At 38.3% G+C, this 15,386-nt stretch overlaps 1 protein-coding gene and 1 pseudogene across 3 annotated transcripts in view; both read left to right on the plus strand.

Moving 5' to 3' along the window:
- The window catches only part of Magec2l1 (MAGE family member C2 like 1), a 173,846-nt gene that overhangs the window by 144,698 nt on the left and 13,762 nt on the right, over positions 1-15,386 (plus strand). The window lies entirely within an intron of this gene.
- Dtx2-ps1 (deltex homolog 2 (Drosophila), pseudogene 1) lies at positions 5,261-6,314 on the plus strand (annotated as a pseudogene).

Genomic DNA, 15,386 nt, shown 5'->3' on the forward strand with positions numbered 1-15,386 from the left:
AATGCCTTTTGGTGTTCTATGAAGCATGTAATATTTTCAGGGTATGGAAAGCTCTGGGCTAGTAGCGTATCAGTCATCTTTTGATAATAACAACCAAATACTTGAAAAATTTGGCCCAGAATTTTGATGCATAATTTTTGAAGCTTGTGTCCAAAATTGACTGGTGTATGGTGTGCATGGCACATTATGGTGGAAGCTCATGCCAGAAAAAAAAACGACTTATGTACCAGGATAAGCAAAGGAAGAAGAGATCATGCTATCCCAAATCCCTGCAAGAATATGTCATCAAAGATATAAGGGTATCACATAAGGATCCAGCTTCAAAAGATGTGGTGGGCTTTTAAGAAGACTGAGTAGCACAATAAGTACCAGGTCTTTGACACATGGAATTTTATAAGACACTACCTATATTTAACTCTATCAGTTAGGTATGTATCTCTGTGTGCCTATATAAATTTCCTCTGTTGTTGAGCTGAATGTTATCAGAAAACCATTGTTATCTACAGGTATTCTTTTAAAATTCCACTTAAATTTGATAGCAAACATTTTAATTAAATGTGGAATCAGACAAACATAACTATAAAAAGAAAGAGTCTGAGCTGGTGAGATACACACCATGTAAAGGCATTTGCTCCTGGCCTGCTGACCTGAGTTCAGTCACAAGGTCCACATGGTGGAAGAAGAGAATTCACCTTGTAAATTGAACTCTGACCTCTACATGGTGACAACATCTTGCTCCCACAAATAAATAAATGAATGTAAGAAATTAATAAAAAGAATAAAAAGCATTGAAAAGACCCAATAAAGGAAAACCTCTAAAAAGTGCTAAAATCTAAGGGATGGACAAGAAATTATGAAAATTAAAGGGATTTTAAATTTTACTGTTGTTACTATAATTCAGATAAGATGTTGCCTGAAATTATGTTTATTTTTATGAGAGTATTTTACGAGACAGATCAGCAGAACTCTTATTATTGGGCATTTTTGGAGGAGAAAATTATAGATTTTTATCAAAGAATAAATGAATGTACCCTTTGATAGATTTTTTTAAAACTACAGAGAAACTTCAAAACCCTGATGAAAAATACAAAAATAGACTGAAATGAATAGATATATCAATGTGGATGGATGGATTAAACAAAAAAGAATGCTTAATACTGTCAAAATTTAGCTCTTCCTAAACTGTCTATAGATTTAATCTGATCTTGATCAAAATCCTCACTTCATTTTGTGGATACGGACAACCTCATCCCATAGGTTATATTAGAACATGAAAGATGTAGAATATGTGGTAAAATATTGAAGAAGACCATATTCAAAGGAATAATGCTGTCTAATATAATACTGTAAAATCACTATAATTAAGACAGTATAGTATTGTGAGCAAGTAGAAAGCCCACTAAAAGACTGACATAAATACTGTGAACTTCTCTTTGTCAAGGAAGCAAGGACAATATGATGGAAATAATTTCCTGTTTCAAAAAAAAACATGATATGGAACAGAGGGGCATCTACAGGGTTTGAAACAATTCACAAATTTGTGTGCAAAATTCAAAATATAAGAGCCCAAGAAAATAAGGAATTCTGGATGAATGTGAATTTGGTAATTGTTCTTTTGGCTATGGTACCAGAGGCATGATTCCTGGAGGAACTGAGAGACTAGCTAGCTAAACTACATTATAATGGAAAGCTGTTTGCTTGCTGAGAGGCACCAGCAAGAAAGTGAAAAGGCAAGCCACAGACTAAGCAAGAGAAAATATTTCTAAAATGCACACCTAATGATGAATTTTATTTCAAGTACATAAAGGGATCTTTAAACAAAACACATTTCTGTTATGTAGTGTGTGTGTGTGTGTGTGTGTGTGTGTGTGTGTGTGTGTGCATGCAATGTACATATATGTTTTCATGTGTATGGGTTTGCATGTGTGCATGAATATTGAGGCCAGAGACTGACTGGATATATTCTTCAATCACACTCCATTTGTACACTGAGGCAGGGTCTTTCTCAATTGAACCCAGAGCTTGCTTAAGCCTGGGCTCTTTTTTCTCTTTTGCCTGAGCTATTGAATTACAGGAAAGCTACCCAAGTGGTTTTTACCCACTTAGCCATCTCCGCAACCCACTAAGGATTCTTTTAATAAATTGTTTTCAATTGTATACAAGCAAATGCGTTTCTTTGTTGCATTTTCATACATACATGTCAATATCTTTTTTTCTTATTCATCGAATTTTTTCTTTCTGATGTCCCTTGTTCTCTCTGTCCTCTCTTGTTAGTTCCTCTCTCCCTTAATAGCCCTACCATTCTGTTTACATGCCATATGGTATCTGTTACATTTTCACCTCTCTTGATACTTCTTCCCTTACATGGTTCCCTATTTATTTCATAACCAATAAATATTTAACCGTGTATATATTTAAGTGTACAGTTCACATATGATAGAATATCTGGTATATTGGACTTCCTCAGTTTATGTCATCTTGCTTAATATACTTTTCAGGTTCATCAATTTGGCATTTCAAATTTTATGATTTCATTCTTTCTTATGGCTGAATAAAATCCAATTTGTATATGTTGCACACTTCCATTCATCTGTCGGTCAACATTTAGGCTGTTGGTAGCTACTGTGAACAGAGAAATCTGTAGTATGTTAACTTGAAGATTGTAAACCAAGGGGAGGTATATGTTAGTTATAGTAAAGTTCTACTTTGACTTTTTTTCTGAAGAACCTCCACCCTGACTTCCAAAGTCATAGGTGCGACAAAGTTTCATAGCCACAGCAGTTTGTAAAGGTTCATCTTTTCCATCATATTCTTTTTTTAAAAAGATTTATTCATTTATTATATATAAGTACACTGTAGCTGTCTTCAGATACACCAGAAGAGGGCATCAGATCTCTTTACAGATGGTTGTGAGCCACCATGTGGTTGCTGGGATTTGAACTCATGACCTCTGGAAGAGCAGTCGGGTGCTCTTAACCGCTGAGCCATCTCTCCAGCCCTTTCCATTATATTCTTACCAGTATTTATTGCTCACTGTTTACTTGATGTTAGCTATTCTGATTGGAATGACATAGAATCTCAAAGCAGTTTTATCTCAAGATTTTGAACACTTTCTCAAATAGTTTTGGATTCACCGTGAGGAGATTCCATGACCAAGACAGCTCTTATAAAAGCACATATTTAATTGAGGCTGGCTTACAATTTCAGAGGTTCAGTCCATTCTTGTCATGATGGGAAGCATGTCATTGTGCAGAAGTACATGGCATTGGAGAAGGAACTGAGAGTTTTACATCTTGATCCACAGGCAGCAGGCAATGAACTTGCTTGACCTTCTGATATCTCAAAGCTCGCCACTTACTCATATACCTCCTCCAACCTGGCCAGACCTACTCCAACGTGGGCCACACCTCCTAGTAGTGCTCCTCCTTCTGGGCCAAGCATTCAAACACAGGAGTCTACCGGGGTCATTCCAATTAAAACCATCACAGATGCTTTGTGCTTTAATGGGTCTACTCAGGAATGCCATCATGATAAAGGCAGATGCTAGTTAGGTGTTGGAAGAGCTAGTATTTGGCTATCTTCATACTGATAGTATCAAAATTGAATTACAGGGGAGTTAGTGATATCTGTTGGAAATGTGGTTGCCAGTAGGAAGAAATATCCAAATATTTTGCTCTAATAAATTATGCAATATAATCTTTGATCCCTATATTAACTCACTTTTGTACTTTCTTTTCATTTGCAAGAGGGTCTCTCAATATAGCACTGACTGTCCTAGAACTATGTAGATCACACTAGCCTTGAATTTACAGAGAACCACCTGATCCTGCTATTGAGTGCTGAGATTAAAGGTATTTGAGCATGCCTGGATTGCACTAAGTAAGTGATATTCTATATTTGCAGGGTGTGAACCTCTGAAAAGAAGCTTCTGCTGGCTGTGCACACACACAAAAAAAACTCCTGAAGGGAATCTGTGTCTGCAGAGACGGATTGGCTGATTAGAATTTCAGTATATTGGAGGGATGTGAATGTGGCAGGTTCAGAGCCTAATTACCATATCTTGGGCTAATTTCTGACACTCGGAATAACACTCCTTGTCACTCATATGTTACTAACATATTGTTCAATAGAATAAAGATGTTTAAGAATCTAATGATTTAGCAGGCAACTAGGTTCTACCAATCCACATGCTAAGGTTGCCATCACCTAGCATCTTGAGCCTACAGGAAAGCTTCCTCCATCTACTGTACCTACCTTTCTTATGTGCCTGCCAATGTATTTTAAACTTGCCATGATTTTTGATTTTCTCTGCTCTGTAGAATTAAAAAAAACTTCATAAAACTGCTTCCATGTTGGAACATGGAGTTTAGAGTAACAAATCTGTGTTCATGGACCATGGTCACTTAAAATGGCCTCAGTGTGAACTTTCTCTTATTCCCTTTAAGATGAGGGATATGAGTTTTGCATCAGCAATAGGAAAAAGTTAAAAGCTAATATACTGATGCTTTAATAACTCTTACCTGCAGATTTTGGCAATATGTGAAGCATACGTTTGATCCTCATTCCACTTCCTTGCAATAAAACCTTAAAGTGCTTAAAACCTTTGTAACAAGATTGCTCTCTCTCTCTCTCTCTCTCTCTCTCTCTCTCTCTCTCTCTCTCTCTCTCTCTCTCACACACACACACACACACACACACACACACAGAGAGAGAGAGAGAGAGAGAGAGAGAGAGAGAGAGAGAGAGAGAGAGAGAGAGAGAGAGAGAGGGAATCTTTAAAAACATTTCATTTTGGTCATATTCATTACCCACCCCTCCTCCTAATTCCTCCCAGATCTACTCTTCACCTCCCACACACCCAACATCATATCTCTTGTTTTTTCATAATCCAATTCGTATTACCTATTTACTCATGGCTGTGAGGCCATCCATAGGAGCTTGATCCACCCATCAGGGGCCAAACTGTTAAAGAAAACGGACTCTTCCTTACCTAGAAATTAACAACTGTCTGTCAACAGCTCCTCAGTTAGGTGTGGGGAGTTGTGAGTCATTCTCTCCTCCTTGACAAAATATTCATTGGCCTGACTTTGTGCTGGGATTGTACCTTTTTTTTTTTTTTTTTTTTGGTTCTTTTTTTCGGAGCTGGGGACCGAACCCAGGGCCTTGTGCTTCCTAGGCAAGCACTCTACCACTGAGCTAAATCACCAACCCCGGGATTGTACCTTTTATATGTACTAATGAGATAACTTGAGGATGTGAGGTTATAGAGTTTTAAGTTTTAAGTGGCCCCCGAAGAAGACTGCATCATCTGTATGGAGAAACTGTCTGTGGCCTCTGGGTACAGTGACGTGACTGACAGCAAGGCCCTTGGGCCCATGGTCGTGGGCCGCTTCACCAAGTGCAGCCATGCCTTCCACCTGCTGTGCCTGCTGGCCATGTATTGCAATGGGAACAAGGACGGGAGTCTGCAGTGTCCGTCCTGCAAAACCATCTATGGGGAGAAGACTGGAACGCAGCCGTGGGGGAAGATGGAGGTGTTCAGGTTCCACATGTCCCTGCCAGGCCACGAAGACTGTGGGACTATACTCATTGTTTACAACATCCCTCATGGCATCCAGGGACCGGAGCACCCCAGCCCTGGGAAACCATTCACTGCCCGAGGCTTTCCCCGGCAGTGCTACCTGCCAGATAGCCCTCAGGGCCGCAAGGTCCTGGAGCTCCTGAAGGTGGCCTGGAAGAGACGGCTCATCTTTACTGTGGGGACTTCCAGCACCACAGGTGAGATGGAAACCGTAGTGTGGAACGAGATCCACCACAAGACTGAGATAGACCGAAACGTGACAGGCCACGGCTATCCAGACCCCAACTACCTGCAGAACGTGCTGGCTGAGCTTGCTGCCCAGGGAGTGACCGAAGACTGCCGGGAGCAGCAGTGACACTTCAGGCCTGCCTCTGTGGACCACTCCAAAGCCCCTGGCGGCTGGGCAGGAAGGTGCGCCTTTGTTGAGAGGCAAGAGTGTTTGTTGGGTTTGTGTAGCCCACTGGGGTTGCACCTCCCTAAAGTTTGGGCTTCTTCTTGTCTCTTTGCCACCATCCTGTCTGAGCTGGGGTCTGCCTGGAAAAGGGGCGCCCTCAGTTTGTACTTGTGGGAGCTTGGACTGGAGCTACCTCAGTGCACAGGTGGGCCCGGCCTGGTGACCTGGAAGGGATCAGCAGGGACTACCACACTCCCAGCTTCTGGTCAGCTTCTCGTACCTCAGATTTTATTTGCAATAAAGACTCTATAGCCAACAACAACAACAAAAAAAGTCGGGGGTGGGGGGTATCAGAAAGATAAAAGCATGATTAAAAGATTGAAGCTCTCACCTTCACCCTTGTCTTGTAGGAGAGAGGGTGCTGAGATTGAAGCAATCACCAATAGACTGAAGTAATCATCAGTCATTTCTATATAATGATTTTTAAACATAAAAAACTAGGTGTAAACTGGCTTGTATATCAAAACACTTGGGTCTTTCTGCAGCGTATTTAATTGAGGCTGGCTACCTAAGAGGCATTGCCTTTCTTGACCCATTCCTACTCGTTCTTGTATACTTTGCTCTTCACTTTCACTACCTTTATCCTTTGTACTATTCCCTGCATAGGTCAAAATAAAACCATATGGGATCTGACAGATAAAGTTTGTTGGTTAGAAGCACAGACCATAGCTAGGGGCTGGTGATGGGCATTTGAAGTGTCTGGCTGTCTTGTGAGAGTGGAATGAACCTTTAACCTGTGAGATTTGAGGCTCTCTCCCATTTTATTTTGTTAGAACTGAGTTGAATTGCAGGATAATTAGCTGGTGTCCCCTAAAGAAGTGGGGATAGTTGGAAGAGAGCCCCAACCATTCTGATGGAGAGAATTAATTGCTGAGGGAGCTATGGGAGTGTCGGAAATGCACTTTGGTTCTGGTTTTTCTCGTATCTCTCACCAGTGGTTTATTGCAGTTTTCTTTACACATTTTTTTTCATATTTTGTATAGCGAACACATTTTAAAAGGTTATTTACAAGCATTTGATATAACACAGAAGACGAAAAGTACTTTGGTCTACAGGGTAATTCTTTACCTCAAGAATTTTTCTAGTCTTCTGACAGTTAGAACATTAAAACTGTATCTGAAATTAGTATCCTGTCTCGCTGTAAATACTTAATATCCCAGCAAGGTTTGAGTTTGTTATTTTGTCCCTTTGCCACAAGGAAATAGCTGTCTAGAGTTCCATTCTGTTGTCCATGTGATATGTTATAGATTATAGAAAATTTTATGACTCCTTCTGAGTATGGCAAAAATTGCCTGCTTGTTATAAACATCAGTTCTTGGGGGGATATATTCATAATGTGGTGTTTACACACTGTAAATTCACCCTTTCCTCTTTTGCCTGCAGATATCCTTGGCAATAGTGTTTCATCACTTAAGCAGTTTTCCATAAAATATCACAAATAAATAAGAATAGAAGGAAGAAATTCAAGTGAAATGCATCAAGTATAATTATTTAAAAGTATTGGAAAAATGGAGCTCAGAGGAGAAAAAGATATTTTTTGAAAAAAGAAGATGCTCCAAGGGAAATATGAAATGTGACATTTTAGTATAGATGGAGAAATAGAAATGGGGAATTTTAAAAAATTGTAATAATCAATGGTTCAACTTTTAATAACATACGTATTTCTCAAAAAAATGCCAATTAATGTTCAAACAAAGCTAGGATGTGTTTGTGAACCAGTTTTCATGAGTACACACTTCTCATCAGGCAGTCAATCCCTAAGTCACTACCATGCAGCCTCCTCACACAATGATGTGTATGCTAAGGAGAAAAATAGTGTTCTTATCCTGAAAGCAGTTTGCGTACTCTCATCTTTATTCATTTCCACCCTTGAATACTGACTTTGTCAAATTGTGCATTTAATTCTAGAGCAAACAGTCTAGAAGTGAAGACTCTCAGATACAAAAATACCTCTAAGACAAAAATACAGATATCTAGATTATTATATAATATATAATTTTTCCTTACTTGGATCTTGTGGGTTTGGGTAAATAATGTTGATTTTATTTTAATTTTTTTAGAAAGCAGAGTACATTGACATATATCTGTAATCCTAGCATGTCAGAGTCATGAGTTATATAGAAAATGTCTTACAAACAAAAATATATGTGGGTTTTCTGAATGTGGGGTTTTTATTTATTAATTTTTTGTGTATTTGCATATGATATATGTGTATGTGCATACATGGTGCAAGGCGGCTAGTGACAAAGTGGGTCTCATGTTCTATCACTCTCTGGCTTATCACTTGAGATAGGAGATAAGAATCTCTCCTCGAGCCAAACCGTTCAGTAACTAATAAGCCCCAGTGTTCCTTCTGCATTGGCTTTCCAACCCCTCCTCCAGTTCTGGCATTATAGATATGTGTGTGGTTGTCTCTGGCTTTTTACATGGGTGATGGGTGTTGAAATTACTTTCTTATACTTGAGCAATGAAGTGCTCTTACCCAATGAACCATCCACAAAAGTGTGAAGTTTTCTATTGATAGCATTACTGGCATAATATTATAGTTAGTATGTTGAATTAGCTCTGTTGTAAATTTTAATGGAGGTGAACAAAGGCGTTGCAGATGATATGTTCTATATTCCCAAACATCAAGGGTTGCCAAATGGTTGTCTCATTAAAATCACTGTGATTTCATAGAGTAGAAATGGAACTAATGAATAGTTTCATAGGGTTTCAGTTCATAGAAAATTTTCCTAACATGTAGCATGTATAAGGTGGGAGAGGTAACAAGAATAGATGCTTCTCCGTGTCCTTCCCCATGCTGTAGACCTTAGTTTGTGCAATCAAATGTTGGGAATGGTACAGAATCAAAGAATTGGTTTTCAGCTAGACAGCCATGCAATACATAAATCATGCTGACATCTAGGCTAGGTGGTCATGTTTGTATTAAATTCTGAAAGAGATATACTCTACAAATCTTTGTGACCAATAGGTCTGTCTCATACTCATAAGTTTTGAGAAAATCCTATTACTAAATAATTTATGGGAAATGCCAAAATTGACTGTTGAATATTCTTTCACTAAAATTACCACCATATTCCTCTGATAAATCCTTCACTTTGAAATCTTTCTAATGATCTTTCCCCACCACAAATACTGTAATGTAAATATGGCAATTAATGGGATTCCTGGGTCATATAATGCTTGAGGCTAATTACTTATGGTTAAAAAATGATCTGGATACATATTCAGTTTCTGTGTTTATATCACTGGAATCATATCCTTTTATTGTGATTTTCAACTTCAGAAAAGCATAGTTAAAATAATTACATAATTTTTTAACAGTTCAAAGACAATAAACAGTCAAGTGATTTAATGACCAAATATTGATAGTATACAGTGTGTGCTGTGTTGCGAGTAGTATGCAGACATTGTGACTACCATGGGAGAAAGAGCATGGTCTTTGCATCCACAGAGATCATAGCTCAGTAGAGTAGATGAACACATAAAGTCTTAATCCCAGCTCAGCAATGGGCAGTATGTCGAGAGGGAGAGCACAGAGAAAGGCCTGTAAGCATTCATTACTCTCCTTTGTAATCACCCTTTATGAAGTTCTGCTGCCACATACCTGACGTGAGAGCCTTGTAAGCCCAAAATTGATTTTGTCATGAATTGGCTTCCCATCTTGTGCAATGCAGCACCTAGGCTCCAGCAACACCATTTCGTGCCTTTATGTTTCCAGTTTAGAGGGAGAGAGTGAGTCCCTTATGTAGACAGGTGCCCACTTTCCCCAGTCTCCTCATTGTGCTTCTCCATCACTTGCATGGCTAATTTTCTGCAGTAAATTCCATCCTGTCAATTATTTACCATTGTTCATACATTTTAGACAGCCTTTGACTTTTTCATGTAGTCAGTCATACTAACTCATGTCTAATGATACATTTTTTTATATTTGTGGAATAAACATTTGTATCACCAGCAGTTATATATGCTTAAGCTTATTCTACACTTACAGTATATAGAATGTATTTGAATAGCAATGTAAAGAAAATGTTTTTAAAATTGTAAACCCATCATGTAAATATGAAAAGTGAACATTTCAATCAATGATATAATCCTTGTAGGGTTAATAAATATTCTAAGTTCATATTTCATGAGACTGGGTATTAAGAATGCACATTATAGTACTAAGAGGTGAAGGTACTTGCTGTTCCTGTTTGCTTCATATTACTCCAGAGCAGGGAGTGGGATTTGTCAAGAGGCACACTAACCACATGTATTGATGATCATCAGTGCTGAGTGCCAGGTCTATTTGGATCATCAATCCAATCTTTTAAAGAGGTATATATTTCTGAATTTCCAAAAATAATAAAAGAAAACTTGTGACTGCCATGCCACTTGGAATGGTAAATGAATCATTTTTTTTTTTTTAGGGAAAGAGGAGTGGCTCAGAAAGATCTGTGGCTGAGGCAGGAGAAGCATGTACTAAAGGCCTGGCTGACTGCATAGCATATTCAAGTAGTCTGGACTATATAGAAAATCTTTATATAAAATGCAAATGAAACAAATGAGTGAACCAATCTGAGGAGTTATTTAACTTTAGGAAATAGTTTTCACTACAATCACCTCTGTTAGTAAAGTACTTTACTGGGGTTTCATAACAAAGTACCACAGACCAGTTAAGTGAAACAATATACATTTATTTTGTTATAGTCATAAGGGAATATGTTTTTCCTGTGTCTCCTGCCCTGGCTTTAGACGGATGCCTCCTCCCTTTGTATCCACACAGCTTTTCTTCTTTGTTTTTCTGTATTGTATTCTTTTCTTCTACCAGTCATGTTATTAGATTAGGACTTGTTCATATGAGCTCATTTTATCTTGCATATATCTTTAAAGACCTTGACTCCAATTAGAATCAAACTTTGAGGCACCAGAGGTAAATAGTTCAGCACACAATTTAGAAGGAATACAATAAGGAAAATAATATTTGAAACTAAAATCAGAGGAAAATATTAATTTCCTTAAAACCTATATTAAACATGATCAAATATGAAATTTTAGAAATAGTCCAACTTTTTTATGTATATAATTTCAATTTCTTTCATTAATGGTATGTGTATTTATTTATTATTTTATTTCCTTCTAAGTTATTGCTAAGCTTTTATCTTTTCTAGCTTTTGTGAATAGAATAAAACTTACAGATTTATTTAAAAGCAAGTTCACTGTTCTTGTAGAAAACACAATCTTGAGTATTGCCTGTTGATTTTGTATCTTACAATATCACTGAGTTTCCTTATCATATCTAAGTCACCTTTGGTGAAATTTAGATTTGTATGTATGTAGCATCATTTTATCTACACACAGGGATGTTTGATTCCCTTCCATATATGCAGTTTCTCCAGTAGTACAAGAGTTGAGTGATAAGACATTCCAAATTTTAAAGGAAGTGATTTTGGATTTTCCTCTTTTAGTATGTCAAATGTGAGTTTTTTCAATACATATTTCATTATGCTGTAGTATGGCCTTTCAGCAATTAAAATACTCAGGGATTTTTTTTGAAATCATGAAGGGCTGTTCAAGTCTATTGCATGTTTTTCTGTATGCATTGACATAATTATATGATATCTGTCCTCATTCTGGCTAGTGGTGATATTGATTTCTATATGTGGACAATCTCTGATCATGATGAATAACCTTATTTATACACTTTCAGTATCAGCATACTAGAATTTTATAAATTTTCCCATTTATATTCATGGGAAATATTTTTTTTAATTTTTTTTATTAACTTGAGTATTTCTTATATACATTTCGAGTGTTATTCCCTTTCCAGGTTTCCGGGCAAACATCCCCCTCCCCCCTCCCCTTCCTTATGGGTGTTCCCCTCCCAAACCTCCCCCCATTGCCGCCCTCCCCCCATAGACTAGTTCACTGGGGGTTCAGTCTTAGCAGGACCCAGGGCTTCCCCTTCCACTGGTGCTCTTACTAGGATATTCATTGCTACCTATGGGGTCAGAGTCCAGGGTCAGTCCATGTATAGTCTTTAGGTAGTGGCTTAGTCCCTGGAAGCTCTGGTTCCTTGGCATTGTTGTACTTTTGGGGTCTCGAGCCCCTTCAAGCTCTTCCAGTTCTTTCTCTGATTCCTTCAATAGGGGACCTATTCTCAGTTCAGTGGTTTGCTGCTGGCATTCGCCTCTGTATTTGCTGTATTCTGGCTGTGTCTCTCAGGAGCGATCTACATCCGGCTCATGTCGGTCTGCACTTCTTTGCTTCATCCATCTTGTCTAATTGGATGGCTGTATATGCATGGGCCACATGTGGGGCAGGCTCTGAATGGGTGTTCCTTCAGTCTCTGTTTTAATCTTTGCCTCTCCCTTCCCTGCCAAGGGTATTCTTTTTCCTCATTTAAAGAAGGAGTGAAGCATTCACATTTTGATCATCCGTCTTGAGTTTCGTTTGTTCTAGGGATCTAGGGTAATTCAAGCATTTGGGCTAATAGCCACTTATCAATGAGTGCATACCATGTATGTCTTTCTGTGATTGGGTTAGCTCACTCAGGATGATATTTTCCAGTCCCAACCATTTGCCTACAAATTTCATAAACTCGTTGTTTTTGATAGCTGAGTAATATTCCATTGTGTAGATGTACCACATTTTCTGTATCCATTCCTCTGTTGAAGGGCATCTGGGTTCTTTCCATTTTCTGGCTATTATAAATAAGGCTGCGATGAACATAGTGGAGCACGTGTCTCTTTTATATGTTGAGGCATCTTTTGGGTATATGCCCAAGAGAGGTATAGCTGGATCCTCAGGCAGTTCAATGTCCAATTTTCTGAGGAACCTCCAGACTGATTTCCAGAATGGTTTTACCAGTCTGCAATCCCACCAACAATGGAGGAGTGTTCCTCTTTCTCCACATCCTCGCCAGCATCTGCTGTCACCTGAGTTTTTGATCTTAGCCAACCGCACTGGTGTGAGGTAAAATCTCAGGGTTGTTTTGATTTGCATTTCCCTTATGACTAAAGATGTTGAACATTTCTTTAGGTGTTTCTCAGCCATTCGGCATTCCTCAGCTGTGAATTCTTTGTTTAGCTCTGAACCCCATTTTTAATAGGGTTATTTGTTTCCCTGCGGTCTAACTTCTTGAGTTCTTTGTATATTTTGGATATAAGGCCTCTATCTGTTGTAGAATTGGTAAAGATCTTTTCCCAATCTGTTGGTTGCCGTTTTGTCCTAACCACAGTGTCCTTTGCCTTACAGAAGCTTTGCAGTTTTATGAGATCCCATTTGTCGAATCTTGATCTTATAGCATAAGCCATTGGTGTTTTGTTCAGGAAATTTTTTCCAGTGCCCATGTGTTCCAGATGCTTCCCTAGTTTTTCTTCTATTAGTTTGAGTGTGTCTGGTTTGATGTGGAGGTCCTTGATCCACTTGGACTTAAGCTTTGTACAGGGTGATAAGCATGGATCTGTCTGCATTCTTCTACATGTTGCCCTCCAGTTGAACCAGCACCATTTGCTGAAAATGCTATCTTTTTTCCATTGGATGGTTTTGGCTCCTTTGTCAAAAATCAAGTGACCATAGGTGTGTGAGTTCATTTCTGGGTCTTCAATTCTATTCCATTGGTCTATCTGTCTGTCTCTGTACCAATACCATGCAGTTTTTATCACTATTGCTCTGTAATACTGCTTGAGTTCAGGGATAGTGATTCCCCCTGAAGTCCTTTTATTGTTGAGGATAGCTTTAGCTATCCTGGGTTTTTTGTTATTCCAGATGAATTTGCAAATTGTTCTGTCTAACTCTTTGAAGAATTGGATTGGTATTTTGATGGGGATTGCATTGAATCTGTAGATTGCTTTTGGTAAAATGGCCATTTTTACTATATTAATTCTGCCAATCCATGAGCATGGGAGATCTTTCCATCTTCTGAGGTCTTCTTCAATTTCTTTCCTCAGTGTCTTGAAGTTCTTATTGTACAGATCTTTTACTTGCTTGGTTAAAGTCACACCGAGGTACTTTATATTATTTGGGTCTATTATGAAGGGTATCGTTTCCCTAATTTCTTTCTCGGCTTGTTTCTCTTTTGTATAGTGGAAGGCAACTGATTTATTTGAGTTAATTTTATACCCAGCCACTTTGCTGAAGTTGTTTATCAGCTTTAGTAGTTCTCTGGTGGAACTTTTGGGATCACTTAAATATACTATCATGTCATCTGCAAATAGTGATATTTTGACCTCTTCTTTTCCGATCTGTATCCCTTTGATCTCCTTTTGTTGTCTGATTGCTCTGGCTAGAACTTCAAGAACTATATTGAATAAGTAGGGAGAGAGTGGGCAGCCCTGTCTAGTCCCTGATTTTAGTGGGATTGCTTCAAGTTTCTCTCCATTTAGTTTAATGTTAGCAACTGGTTTGCTGTATATGGCTTTTACTATGTTTAGGTATGGGCCTTGAATTCCTATTCTTTCCAGGACTTTTATCATGAAGGGGTGTTGAATTTTGTCAAATGCTTTCTCAGCATCTAATGAAATGATCATGTGGTTCTGTTCTTTCAGTTTGTTTATATAATGGATCACGTTGATGGTTTTCCATATATTAAACCATCCCTGTATGCCTGGGATGAAGCCTACTTGATCATGGTGGATGATTGTTTTGATGTGCTCTTGAATTCGGTTTGCCAGAATTTTATTGAGTATTTTTGCGTCGATATTCATACGGGAAATTGGTCTGAAGTTCTCTTTCTTTGTTGTGTCTTTGTGTGGTTTAGGTATAAGAGTAATTGTGGCTTCGTAGAAGGAGTTCGGTAGGGCTCCATCTGTTTCAATTTTGTGGAATAGTTTGGATAATATTGGTATGAGGTCTTCTATGAAGGTTTGATAGAATTCTGCACTAAACCCGTCTGGACCTGGGCTCTTTTTGGTTGGGAGACCTTTAATGACTGCTTCTATTTCCTTAGGAGTTATGGGGTTGTTTAACTGGTTTATCTGTTCCTGATTTAACTTCGATACCTGGTATCTGTCTAGGAAATTGTCCATTTCCTGAAGATTTTCAAATTTTGTTGAATATAGGTTTTTATAGTAAGATCTGATGATTTTTTGAATTTCCTCTGAATCTGTAGTTATGTCTCCCTTTTCATTTCTGATTTTGTTAATTTGGACGCACTCTCTGTGTCCTCTCGTTAGTCTGGCTAAGGGTTTATCTATCTTGTTGATTTTCTCAAAGAACCAACTTTTGGTTCTGTTGATTCTTTCTATGGTCCTTTTTGTTTCTACTTGGTTGATTTCAGCTCTGAGTTTGATTATTTCCTGCCTTCTACTCCTCCTGGGTGTATTTGCTTCTTTTTCGTTCTAGAGCTTTTAGGTGTGCTGTCAA

The sequence above is a fragment of the Rattus norvegicus genome, chromosome X (genome assembly GCF_021556685.1).
Source record: "Rattus norvegicus strain SHRSP/BbbUtx chromosome X, alternate assembly SHRSP_T2T, whole genome shotgun sequence".
Lineage (NCBI taxonomy): Eukaryota > Metazoa > Chordata > Mammalia > Rodentia > Muridae > Rattus > Rattus norvegicus.